Source organism: Salvelinus alpinus, chromosome 5 (assembly GCF_045679555.1).
Source record: "Salvelinus alpinus chromosome 5, SLU_Salpinus.1, whole genome shotgun sequence".
Classification (NCBI taxonomy): domain Eukaryota; kingdom Metazoa; phylum Chordata; class Actinopteri; order Salmoniformes; family Salmonidae; genus Salvelinus; species Salvelinus alpinus.
In genome coordinates this window covers 64,498,550-64,512,419 of record NC_092090.1, presented here as the reverse complement: position 1 = coordinate 64,512,419, position 13,870 = coordinate 64,498,550, and positions in this window count along the sequence as shown.

Sequence of the window (13,870 nt, the reverse complement as noted above, 5' to 3'; positions counted from 1 at the left end):
TTGTATAGAGAGCCCATCCAAGATGGCACCAGCTTATTCTACATCTGCTGCTGTATGTACATCATTGGCTCCTTAGTGCTCAGAACAGCTAACAGTGGTTCTCATTGAATGTCTCCCAACATCTGATAAAGATTTACCTTAGTAGTCCTGATAGAGGTATAGTCTACAATTCAAGATATGCGGCTGTAACCTGACATTTGCAGTAGCAAGAAGATATAAATGTCATTCATGTATTAAGGGGTTGTTGAAGGTTTTATACTACTGTAGCCTTTGAATGGATTGGCTAATATGTTAGCGAACAAATCAAGGAACTTGGCAGTGAATAGCTAGAGCTAGTAAGCAAAGTAAGCATCCAGGTTTGTTCCGCCAGTTGTCTTGTCATGAGTACAGCAGTATGGGTTTGATACCCATGGGAGACCAGTACGAAAAATGTGTGCACTCACTACTGCTCTGGATAAGAGTGTCTGCTAAATGACGCCTAAAATGTAATACTAGTATTAATGTTTTAGTTAAACAATTATTTGTTGTAAAACAACTTTTGAGTCCCTTGAACATGTGCATATGTATAGCTAAGCAAATACTATAGCACCATTAATTTTTTTTTTTAAAGGCATACACAATACATCCCAAGTGACACCCTATTCCCTACATAGTGCACTACTTTTGATTAGAGCTCTATGGGCCTAGTTGAAAGTTGTTCCCTATATAGGGGATAGGGTGCCATTTCACACAGAGACACCAACATATTTATTCATTTCTCTAGAGAGAGTCAAAGGTTCAAGGTGATTTTTTGTTGTTGTTGAATGCGGAGGTTCAAAAATGGTGTCCACTTTGAGTAAACTATGCACCGCAGGGATTAGAGGAAATGACCAATGACAAGTCCTCTGGAGGAAGGGTGAGGGTAGGTTAAGGATGCTCAAACATTACCTAACATCTTTATGAAGGAGCCCATGGTTGTCCACACAAGCACATCATTGTAAACGTAGCCTGTATACCTAGCTTCTGGTTTAAATATTGAACATCAAAAGAGTTCAAAATACAAGTTGGGAAGTGCATGAAGAGGTTTTCTCCGGTTGGGACTCATTAAAATAATCAATTTAAAGTTATGCATCAGTGGTTAGTTATGTATTATTTATATAAATAATTTTCTATCTTGCTGTTGGTCCTAAACAGAGTAGCCTGTTGCCGCATTCAGGTCATGTCAGAAACTCGGGATGTTAGAGAACATTCTGCTGCAAATATATGCAATTTATGGTGGGGCGGAGAGTAGATTTAGCAATTTTGTACCTCATTTCATGCAATTCTATTCATGTTGCCATGGGCAAACTTTTTTATATCAGTTTTACAGCAAGTTATCTGCGATTTCTACACATTTTGCCATAGGTTGGACATATTGTTTCAGTTTTTTTATATGATATCTGACAGAGAGTGATTAACAAAATCAATGTGGACCCCGGTCATAAATTGACCATGATTACTACAAGTTTGAATGTTAGTCAAGCTATCTAATCTAAAAAATTTTTTTACTGACATGGGTTAATTGAGTGACTGTCGGTGACTGACCTAACAAGAGAGAAACTGCTGATGCAGTTATATATTTCGAAATGACATCTTGTATATTCTTTAACTCTCAGCAGTAAGTTGAGACCCCAACGGACATTTCTGAGTTTCCGGCATGACGTGAATATATATGAGGACATTGTAATCTACTTAATATAATAATGTGCATTCTGAGTCTTTTCGGTGAGAGAGATTTTTTAGCTCGATTCACCGAAAAGAGACGTTCATTTGGCTCCCAAACGGCTCTTTTTTGTTCAGTGGTGCTTAAAAATGTATGAGAAATCGAATATTTCTAATGTAACGCCTAAAGGGTCGCCTACCATTATGTCAGATTGTGACATGTGAGTTCAAATTAAAAAAAAATATCCGATGAAATTAAATCGTGTGCAAAAAAAAATGACTATGACTGAGGCTTTCTCCTCACTATGTTTTTATAACCTATGTTTTTATAACTTATCTGCAGAATGTTGTTGTCTGGAGCTCAAAAACAAGCAGTAACAGTCTTCAAATCAGAGACAGCCAAATGAACGTATCTTTCACAGACGCAATTTGGTTCCCGACGTTCACCAAAAAGAGCCGTTCGTTCGGGTACGACCACTATTATATAAAGTTATCGGCAAGCAGCGAGCGCTATAAATGCTAGTTAAGGTATAATTTAGGGATTAACTGAAGAAATACACGAAGGGAATTCTTCTACGTGCCTAGTGTAGCTAAACGAAAGAGAGTGGGGGTGGATTTGGACACACACAGACAGACGCTTAACTGTAAATCATGAGAGTCATCTGAGAGAGAAAATATACTACGGTAACCATACTGTACTGTAGGCTTCAATATCCTTATTTCAATTTTACCTTTAAGGTCAATTGGGAATGTTATTACCTAAAGCTATAACATGAGATAGCAAGTGTATGACCATATTCAATATGGTGAATTAAGAATAAATGGGACAAATCTGCCTCTTTCGACATCTATCTAACATATTAGCCCAACACATGATACATTTCTGAAATCCTCAAGATGTTTTCTAACGCAGGTTAGATAAACTGTGACACCCTTATTATAGTCCTAGTTGTACCGGGGTGCTTGCCTTCTAGGCAGAGTTGCAAAGAAAAAGCCACATCTCAGACTGGCCAATAAAAAGAGAAGTTTAAGATGGGCAAAAGAACACAGGCACTGGACAGAGGAACTCTGCCTAGAAGGCCAACATCCCAGAGTCCCCTCTTCACTGTTGACGCTGAGACTTGTGTTTTGCGGGTACTATTTCATGAAGCTGCCAGTTGAGGACTAGTTTTTCAAACTAGACACTCTAATGTACTTCAAATCAAAGTTTATTTGTCACGTGTGCCAAATACAACAGAAATGCTTACTTACAGGCTCTAACCAAGTGCAAAAAATGTATTAGGTAAACAATAGGTAGGTAAAGAAATAAAACAACAGTAAAGGCTATATACAGTAGCGAGGCTATATACAGTAGCGAGGCTACATACAGACACCGGTTAGTCAGGCTGATTGAGGTAGTATGTACATGTAGATATGGTTAAAGTGACTATGCATATATGATGAACAGAGAGTAGCAGTAGCGTTTAAAGAGGGGTTGGCGGGACACAATGCAGATAGCCAGTGTGCGGGAGCACTGGTTGGTCAGCCCAATTGAGATAGTATGTACATGTATAGTTTTAAAAAACAATGTATTTTTACCCCCTTTTTCGTGGTATCCAATTGTTAGTAGTTAATGTCTTATCGCTGCAACTCCCGTACGGACCTGGGAGAGGCGAAGGTCGAGAGCCATGCGTCCTCCAAAACACAACCCAACCAAGCCACACTGCTTCTTAACACAGCACGCATCCAACCCGGAAGCCAGCTGCACCAATGTGTCGGAGGAAACGCCATACACCTAGCGACCTGGTCAGCGTGCACTGCGCCCGAGTCACTAGTGCGCAATGAGACAAGGATATCCCTGCCGGCCAAACCCTCCCTAACCCGGACGACGCTGGGCCAATTGTGCACCGCCCTATGGGCCTCCCGGTCAGCTGCGACAGAGCCTGGGCTCGAACCCAGAGTCTCTGGTGACACAGCTAACACTGCGATGCAGTGCCTTAGACCACTGCGCCACCCGGGAGGGCATGAATGTATAGTTAAAGTGACTATGCATATATGATAAACAGAGAGTAGCAGCAGCGTAAAAAGAGGAGGGGTGCAAATGCAAATAGTCCGGGTAGCCATTTGATTACCTGTTCAGGAGTCTTATGGCTTGGGGGCAAAAACTGTTGAGAAGCCTTTTTGTCCTAGACTTGGCACTCCGGTACCGCTTGCCATGCGGTAGTAGAGAGATTTCTGGGGTGGCTGGGGTCTTTGACAATTTTTAGGGCCTTCCTCTGACACCACATGGTGTAGAGGTCCTGGATGGCAGGCAGCTTAGCCCCAGTGATGTACTGGGCCGTACGCACTACCCTCTGTTGTGCCTTGCGGTCAGAGGCCGAGCAATTGCTATACCAGGCAGTGATGCAATCAGTCAGGATGCTCTCGATGTTGCAGCTGTTGAACCTTTTCAGGATCTCAGGACGCATGCCACATCTTTTTAGTTTCCTGAGGGGGAATAGGCTTTGTTGTGCCCTCTTCCCGACTGTCTTGGTGTGTTTGGACCATTCTAGTTTGTTGTTGATGTGGACACCAAGGAACTCGAAGCTCTCAACCTGCTCCACTACAGCCCCGTCGATGAGAATGGGGGCGTGCTCGGTCCTCCTTTTCCTGTAGTCCACAATAATCTCCTTAGTCTTGGTTACGTTGAGGGATATGTTGTTATTCTGGCACAACCCGACCAGGTCTCTGATTTCCTCCCTATAGGCTGTCTCGTCGTTGTCGGTGATCAGGCCTACCACTGTTGTTTCGTCTGCAAACTTAATGATGATGTTGGAGTCATGACTGGCCATGCAGTCGTGGGTGAACAGGGAGTACAGGAGGGGACTGAGCACACACCCCTGGGGAGCTCCAGTGTTGAGGATCAGCGTGGCAGATGTGTTGCCTAACCTCACCACCTGGGGGTGGCCCGTCAGGAAGTCCAGGATCCAGTTGCAGAGGGAGGGGTTTAGTCCCAGGATCCTTAGCTTAGTGATGAGCTTTGAGGGTACTATGGTGTTGAACGCTGAGCTGTAGTCAATGAATAGCGTTCTCACATAAATGTTCCTTTTGTCCAGGTGGGAAAGGGCAGTGTGGAGTGCAATAAAGATTGCATCATCTGTGGATCTGTTTGGGCGGTATGCAAATTGGAGTGGGTCTAGGGTTTCTGGGATAATGGTGTTGATGTGGGCCATTATCCACCTTACAAAGCACTTCATGGCTACGGACGTGAGTGCTACGGGTCTGTAGTCATTTAGGCAGGTTGCCTTTGTGTTCTTGGGCACAGGGACTATGGTGGTCTGCTTGAAACATGTTGGTATTACAGACTCAATCAGGGACATGTTGAAAATGTCAGTGAAGACACCTGCCAGTTGGTCAGCACATACCTCTTGCTCAGTTGTGCACCAGGGCCTCCCACTCCTCTTTCTATTCTGGTTAGAGCCAGTTTGCGCTGTTCTGTGAAGGGAGTAGTCCACAGCATTGGACGAGATCTTCAGTTTCATGGCAATATCTCACATAGAATAGCCTTCATTTCTCAGAACAAGAATAGACTGACGAGTTTCAGAAGAAAGTTCTTTGTTTCTGGCCAGGTTGAGCCTGTAATTGAAACCCACAAATGCTGATGCTCCAGACACTCAACTAGTCTAAAGAAGGCCAGTTCTATTGCTTCTTTAATCAGGACAACAGTTTTCAGCTGTGCTAACATAATTGCAAAAGGGTTTTCTAATGATCAATTAGCCTTTTAAAATGATAAACTTGGATTAGCTAACACATCGTGCCATTGGAACACAGGAGTGATGATTGCTGATAATGGGCCTCTGTATGCCTATGTAGATATTCCATAAAAAATCTGCCGTTTCCAGCTACAATAGTCATTTACAACATTAACAATGTCTACACTGTATTTCTGGTCAGTTTGATGTTATTTTAATGGACAAAAAATATGCTTTTCTTTCGAAAACAAGGACATTTCTAAGTGACCCAAAACCTTTGAACGGTAGTGTAAGTACAGAGGGTCTCTAATGTAAACTGGATCTCTTTTCTCCTTTGGAAAAGCCTATAAGACTGTCCCACTTTAGCTACTCCATGCTGTCCTATAGCTAGCTATGGTTGGTAAAGCAGGACAAATCAAAAAATGACAATGACAAAATTGAAACATAATATTGGCAACTTTTTAATGTGTTTTGATCCAGCAGTATGCACATTTACATCACAATCTGGCACAGTGGATTATTTATGACGGTTTTATAACCTTAACATCAAAACTACAAAAAAAGCTATGTCACTGATCTTACCGTGTGTTTCGCAGGGTGAGCTTCCTGTTTGAAGCTTGCTCTGCCCATCTCTATGATGTCACACCAGTGAAGTGATGTGATTTGGATCATGTGGTTTCTCTGCAAGGGCTTAGTAACAATATTTTTGATTTTCTCTTGTCATACCAATAAATAAATGCATCAGGATTATGATGTCCCACTCTTTCCAAATTCACCCTACAGTGCATTCGGAAAGTATTCAGACCCCTTGACTTTTTCCACATTGTTGCATTACAGCATTATTCACACACAAACAATACCCCATAATGACAAAGCTAAAACAGATATTGAGAATTTTTTTAGCAAGTGTATAAAATAAAAAACCCTGAAATATCACATTTACATAAGTATTCAGACCCCTTTTTCAGTACTTTGTTGAATCACCTTTGGCAGCGATTACAGCCTCAAGTCTTCTTGGGTATGACGCTACAAGCTTGGCACACCCATTCTTCTCTGCAGATCCTCTCGAGCTCTGTCAAATTGGATGGGGAGTGTTGCTGCACAGCTATTTTCAGGTCTCTCCAGAGATGTTCGATCGGGTTCAAGTCCAGGCTCTGGCTGGACCACTCAAAGACATTCAGAGACTTGTCCCGAAGCCACTCCTGCGTTGTCTTGGCTGTGTGCTTAGGGTCGTTGTCCTGTTGGAAGGTGAACATTCACCCCAGTCTGCAGTCCCGAGCGCTCTCTGTACTCTGTACAATCTCTCTGTACTTTGCTCCGAAAAACATCCCCACAGCATGATGCTGCCACCACCATGCTTCACCGTCGGGATGGTGCCAGGTTTCCTCCAGCCGTGACACTTGGCATTCAGGCCAAAGAGTTAAATCTTGGTTTCATCAGACCAGATAATCTTGTTTTTCATGGTCTGAGAGTCCTTTAGGTGCCTTTTGGCAAACTCCAAGCGAGCTGTCATGTGCATTTTATTGAGGAGTGGCTTTCGTCTGGCCACTCTACCATAAAGGCCTGATTTGTGGAACGCTGCAGAGATGTTTGTCTTTCTGGAAGGTTCTCCCATCTCTGCCCAAATGACCATTGGGTTCTTGGTCACCTCCCTGACCAAGGCCCTTCTCTCCATTATTGCTCAGTTTGGCCTGGCAGCCAGCTCTAGGAAGAGTCTTGGTGGTTTGAAACTTCTTCCATTTTAGAATATGGAGGCCACTGTGTTTTTGGGGACCTTCAATGCTGCAGAAATGTTTTGGTACCCTTCCCCAGGTCTGTGCCTCGACACAATCCTGTCTCGGAGCTCTACAGACAATTCCTTCAACCTCATAGCTTGGTTTTTGCTCTGACATGCATTGTCAACTGTGGGACCTTATATAGACAAGTGTGTGCCTCTGTTTTTTTTGCTATGTCATTATGGGGTATTGTGTGTAGATTGATGAAAAAAATTATTTACTACATTTTTGAATAAGGCATAAGGGGTCTGAATACTTTCCGAATGCACTGTATGTTAATTAAACCAAAAATATATATTTTGTGTATGTTGAAGAACATGAGGTAAATGTCCTTTTACATACATCAGATATTAAATCTTCGGTGGCATTTCGTTTCTAGTGAAAGATTATTTTACCAAGAGAGAACTAAATTTACTCCGTCATACAGTAGTAAACTGTAGAAAAACTTTCATAATCAGCAATGAGGTTTCAGAAAATAAAATAGATCTTTTTGAAAGGCCAAACCCTTTAATGCTTTCAAGTCCAATCCCTCGGTATTGGCTTAGAGTAAAGTAAAGGTGAGGAAGATATCATATCTAACTATATCAATAGAAGGAACAGGGAAATAAGGAATGCAATACAGAATGGAAATACATTTGATAAACTTTACTGTAGGGAAAGGGCAGTCATACGTATCTTGCAACCCTGCTTCAAACTAAGACCATAAGAAACCAGCTGTCTCGAATGGTAAGTGCTATCAGGTGTATGTCCCAAATGGCACCCTATTCCCTATATAGGTCACTGAATAGGGTGCCATTTTGGGACGCAGGCAAGGTCTCATCCGGCCTGTAGTCATCATAGACCTAAAGCTAAAGCGGACTGACACCTTAGTGTTTGCCAGGGTGCAATAGATTATCTGTGAATGAATATGCTTTATTGTATCAGCTCATGTGCTTCATCGAGTAGGTGCAAGATACACTGCTGTGCATGTGAATTTCTATAGAGTCGGCCAGACTTATACTAATTTCACTTCCACAGAATGTACCTTGCACCTACTAGAGGATCCTTGGCTGAAAATAAGGTATTTTCATTGACAAATAATCTGTTGTTTTTTTCTAATCCAAATGTCTCCGCCTTAGCTTTAGGTCCATAGGCCTACAGGCCGGATGAGACTTTGTCTGCATCCCAAAATGGCATCTTATTCCCTTTATAGTGCTCTTTTATGGTGCCAATTATCCTCCATCTTTGGCTGAGTATCCATCAGCGTCCCATGCATCTCCCAAAAGGATATCACTCTGACCACTTCCTCTGTGCCTATAGTTTCCATGCTGTCACAGTCAGTAGTGCTCCTGAGGGGCCTAGCACTGTTTACCTTAAATTGTATTTTATTTTATTTATAGTTTCCATGCTGCCACACTCCATTCTGGTTTCCTCCCAGTCCAAGAACAGGAGTGCTCTCAGGTCTATACTGAAAGGTACACAAACAACCTTCTCTCTGGCAAAGGTAAACAGCGCTTGGCCCCTCAGGAGCACTACTGACTTGAGTTATATTATGGACCAGAGATGTGACTTGCACTTTTCACGTTCTCCCAGTGCAGGCCGTGCACCCAGACCAAGCCTCCAGTTCAGATGTTTATTTTGGATCACTCCGCACCGATCTATCAATCGCTGGCATTCCTTCAGCTGACGCTCAAGAAAAGGACACCGCAAGATGTGTTCCCAACTTCCCTCCCTGCATCCCTGGCTTACGGTAAATGCCTGTGTTTTATTGCTTTGGGGAAACTGTGAGTGGCACGTTGGAATGGCTGAGAAGGTCTCGTGGTGTGTACCTGCTGTGAGCTCACTAATACACCAGAGGGCCTGCTGAGAGAGGCTGGGCTAACCTCGTCACCCACCACCTGAAACTTTTATATGTCTGTTCTTACCAGCAGCTTGCCTCACTTTTTTTTAATCTGCTGAGGTGGAAAATGTGTGACTGTTCTAAAATGAGCACGGCTAGCCCCTCAGTTCTAACTTCACAGAGGGTGGTGGTCAGTTGATATCTGTAACAGACGGCAGAGCAAAGAACACCCTGGCCTCCACCATGTAGCAAAGGTTTTTTGTGATGCCACAGAGAGGTGCACATTTCATTATAATAGCATGTAACTGACATAACGCCCGCTGATGTTCACGTGTTGACCTTCATTTGTGAATTATGTTATCGATTTGTCTACTATGAGGCTCTACACATGCACAAACATACAGGAAAGATGAACATATTTGCTCTGGCGTTGCTGTGTACTGTCCAGTTTCACTGTAAAGCTGAACGACATTAGAATAGTTTACTATTCTCTCTCACCAACCTCCTTAAACTGGGATTAAGACAGACTGGGGCATGGCTGGAAAACTCCTGGAGAGGAAAGCATGGAATGATTCCACACAAAACCCTGAGAGTGACCCTTTCATGTGGTGGTAAACAGTATCAGGCGCGTTCTGCTGGCCTGAGCTCATTTCCAGACCTCCTCACGTGGCGTGTACACACTCCTAATGTCCTTCATTAGTCTGACACGCACTCACATGAAAGACTTCTTCCACACCCGTCCTGGTTACCCCAGTTAGCTACTGTGGTGGAACAAACATCACAGTGTTCGTGGGAGGTCTGATATCTTGCGCACCTCAACAGCTGCTTACTTGTATATTCTGTTGCAGGGAAAACATTACCACGACCACATGCAGCACAACATCAACACCGCTATTGTTGCCTAACTATAGCTGACTTAGCATCCCAGTTTCCCTTTTAAGACCTTTTTGGTTGTTATATTGGAGTTGTAGCTACCTCTTCCTCTCACCATATGGGGAGGCTTTCCTCCGACATAGCCTTGATGAGACTATGTGAAAAGGTAATGAATGAAAACGTAATGTTTCTCATAACCCCGGCCCCGCCATAACACAGTGAAAATGAGGAGAGGAGTGGCTCACTCACGCTCCGCTTCCTCTGACTGGGCGTCATGCCCGTGCCAGGACTGTCTGCGTCTGCATCCCAAACGACACCCTATTCCCTATATAGTGCACGACTTTTGACCGCATCCCAAACGACACCCTATTCCCTATATAGTGCACGACTTTTGACCGGAGCCCTGTATGGGCACCTCATCCTTATGGGCCCTGGTTAAAAGTAATACACTATATAGGGAATAGGGTGCATCTATGCCCTGTCAGCTCAGCTCACTGCTCCCTCAATGTGGTCATGGCCCCCCCAAGTAAAGCAGATGGTGGAAGATTAGCCTTAGGTCACTAGAAGGGTTCAATTCCTGCGTTTCGAAGTTGAGGCGAGAGAGCCGAACGTCTCTGACGGTGTCCTGGTTTCCTTGAGAACCTGGGTATCAAATAACAGTCGACCCCAGCCGAGCAGGTCTAGTTGTAACTGGGATGGGCCTGTAACACGGAGGGGAGGCCAGTGTGTTGGGGTGGTCTGAGGCTTTTCTTTTTTTCCCCTTTGTGCGCTCCTCTGATGAGACAGGTTATGGAGGGCAGTGTCATGCAGGGACGGCTGAGGACTGACATCTGGTTGTTGATCATGATTAGTTTGTAATTATAAACTGGGTGGTTCGAGCCCTGAGTGCTGATTGGCTGACAGCAATGGTATATCAGACTGTATACCACAGGCATGGCAACATTTATTTTTGCTGCTCTAATTACGTTGGTAGCCAGTTTATAATAGCAATAAGGCACCTCAGAGGTTTGTGGTAAATGGCCAGTATACCACGAGCTAAGGGCTGTGTCCAGGGACGTGCATAAGAACAGCTCTTAGCCGTGGTATATTGGCCATATATCACACCCCCTCTGGCCTTATTGATTAAATAAAACAATGAGGCCGCATACTGTGACTTTGATGCAAGACATCTGTTGATGAACATTTCTCAGCAGCTACAGCTGCCTTCGTCAGGGTTGTCCAACACTGTATCTCTGGGGTTAGGGATGAGAAAGCAGCTGTCTATCCAGAGCCATTGGAGAGATGCAATGGTTCGATCTCCCAACCAATGTTTAACTTGATAACAAGCCAGGCAACATCCCCTTTCCCCTGAGTCGGTTTCCCAAATGGGTCCCGCTTTTACTAGTAGCTATGTAAATGTCATGATATATTCCTCCAAGTCAATTTCAATCATGTAAAACTAATGATTGGGAATTTTGAGGGTGTTTGAAGTGAAACTGGAGAATTCTTTGGAAGTGGTATGGGCCTTGGGGAATGCTGCCGTGCTCCACATGAGCGTGTTGTTTTTTTGTACAGAATTAGGAAAGTCACTGACAGCCAATTCGGATTTCTGAATCTTACACTTTAGATCCTGCTGTGCTGAGCTGTGTATTCACTTTCTATTGTTGAACCCCAACTAGGTCTTGTTGAAGCTGGTAAAGAAGATCAAAGGCTTTGAGAAGAAGTGCCGACAACAGAACATGGTTGAACTTGGCATGTGTCACGGACATTAAAACTGGCATGCTAACACTAAATATTAAGTGACCCGTCCAATATCGTGGTCCTTTGGGAACAGCCATGTTCCACAGGAATACCACCGTTTGATAAATAGGTGTCGCCTCTTCTGGCTGTCCTGATCAAAAACGAGATGTCTTTGCAGGGAAGGTCATACGTTTACTACATGTAGCTGATTGTCTAGGCATGTCAACACACTTGAGGATTTGAGGAAAGATTAGAATCACTACTTAAACCCCAGGGATTCCAAAGTCTCCAACTTTCTAATACAAGCTATTCTAGAATACCTGCCGTTTTAAATAGATCAGTGGCCTGGGAAGCCACAACATGAGCATACAGAGACCAACTTTGTCCTGTTCGAGTATAGATTTACACAAAGATGTATTGAAGTTAACCTGAAATGTGTGGAAGCGGAAGTGCTTGTAACTGTATATGAATGGGGTGTTTGCAAATACGTTTTCCAAGCAAGAGCCCCATAATTTATAGCCATTCAAGAGTCATGCAATTAGACCAGTCACACTAGGGAGAGGGTAGCTAGAATTTACAGTGGACTACAGCTCCATAGATCCAAAATGAAACAGTCGGTAAGGCCTCTTACATAACAGGTTTCCAATCCATCATTATTCAGTGTTTTTGATTGACATGGCTTAATAATGATGGAATGTGAAAACTATAGTCACCAGAATGAAAGTCTGTTGTGTCACCTCAAGAGATAGAAGGCTTCACAGAGCCTCCATTCACCTTCCTTTAGGTTGATTTCATTGAATGTATAACAAGGAGCTGGTTGTAGTCAGTTAAAGGTAGCCTGTAGTCCCTAGTTTGTCATAACATTAGTGCTTCTTGTTAGTGATTAAAAATGTGTTTGCAAATAGATTTCAGCTTTCAGTCTGAATGTAGTAGTTACATTTGGCAATGCTTGGGCCAAGGGGGGGGGGGAAACTGAATGTACATTCTCTGCTTTGTGGTAATGATGCTCTTACTGTACAACGGTTCTATTCTTCAGTTGCTTTTATAACCTCGAAGAACATTACTCTGTTCTGAAGGTTTCTGTGTTTGGATGTGGAGAGGGCTGCGTCGCTCTCTAATCGCTCTCGGTCGCTCTCGCTCTCTCTTCTCTCTCCATAGCGCTCTTTCTCTCCATCGCTCTCTCTCTCGCCTCTCGTTCTCCCTTTCTCTCTCTATACGTCTCTCTCTCTACTCTCTCCGTCTCACTCTCAGCCCCTTGGGATTGCAGGCTTTATTTTCATTCCGGGAGTAGTGTTCCTATGAAACACAAGGGTCTCTCGCCAGGGCCATGTTTTCCTTGTCAGTGGCTACTGTTTTCTTTTGAGGTCTTGTGTTCTCGCTGATGACCGTGCTGACGTGGAGCGGCATGGCGCTAAATGAAGAATTTCCCCCAAACATCTGCAGAACCGAGGCTAGAAGGGGAAAATCCTTAATTGAAAAAAACCACACAGACGAACCCCTGTATGGTTCTCATTATTACTAAACATCCATTTATGGTGTCTGGTGCATGGGCTGGGCTCTGGTCTGAGCTGATGGCTACTCAACAGATGGTGGTGATCCATTCAGGGGATTCTGGCCTGTTGACTCTGATGTAGTGGTATGTTAATCATTTTATATGGGTTTAGTCATCTGATGTAGCCTTTGCCTTCTGAATGGCTGTCCTCCAGCAGGCAATCTGTATGTTTTACAGTCTACAGATGTGTGCCTGCGTTTCGAAATGAACACGTCCTTAGAGGGGGTGTCGTTGGGGGATTTGTAATATTATTACGTACAGTACATATTGGTAGACACTGGGGGCTACGGATACGTTTTTCACAGTTTTGCGAATTTTGGCTGAATTTCTTTGGTATGACGACATGGAAAAGGTGGGCAGATTCATGTGCTGCTCACGTGTTGGTATGTTACCCAGACAGACGCTTGGAGACAGCTAACCTGGGCTGGGATCAGTGGGGTGGGAAAACCTGGCCAGTACAAAGTTAATGATACAGTTGAGAACCACAAATCTGCGGAGGCCGGTCCAGTTTAAACACCTTGACTCTAAATCACTGTCACTATGTTAATAGCCTTGTTGAAGACACCTAGAGGACCAGGGCTTTGTTGAGCATGTGTTAATACTGAACGGTCAGTCATTAAAGTTGTAATTTACAGTACACTGGTAACTGTGTACTTTTAGGGGGGGGGTCATAAGTTACATGTGTATTAATTAATACAGTTGTTCAAATAATGGATCTTGTTTGACCCTGTGTGACAAATTG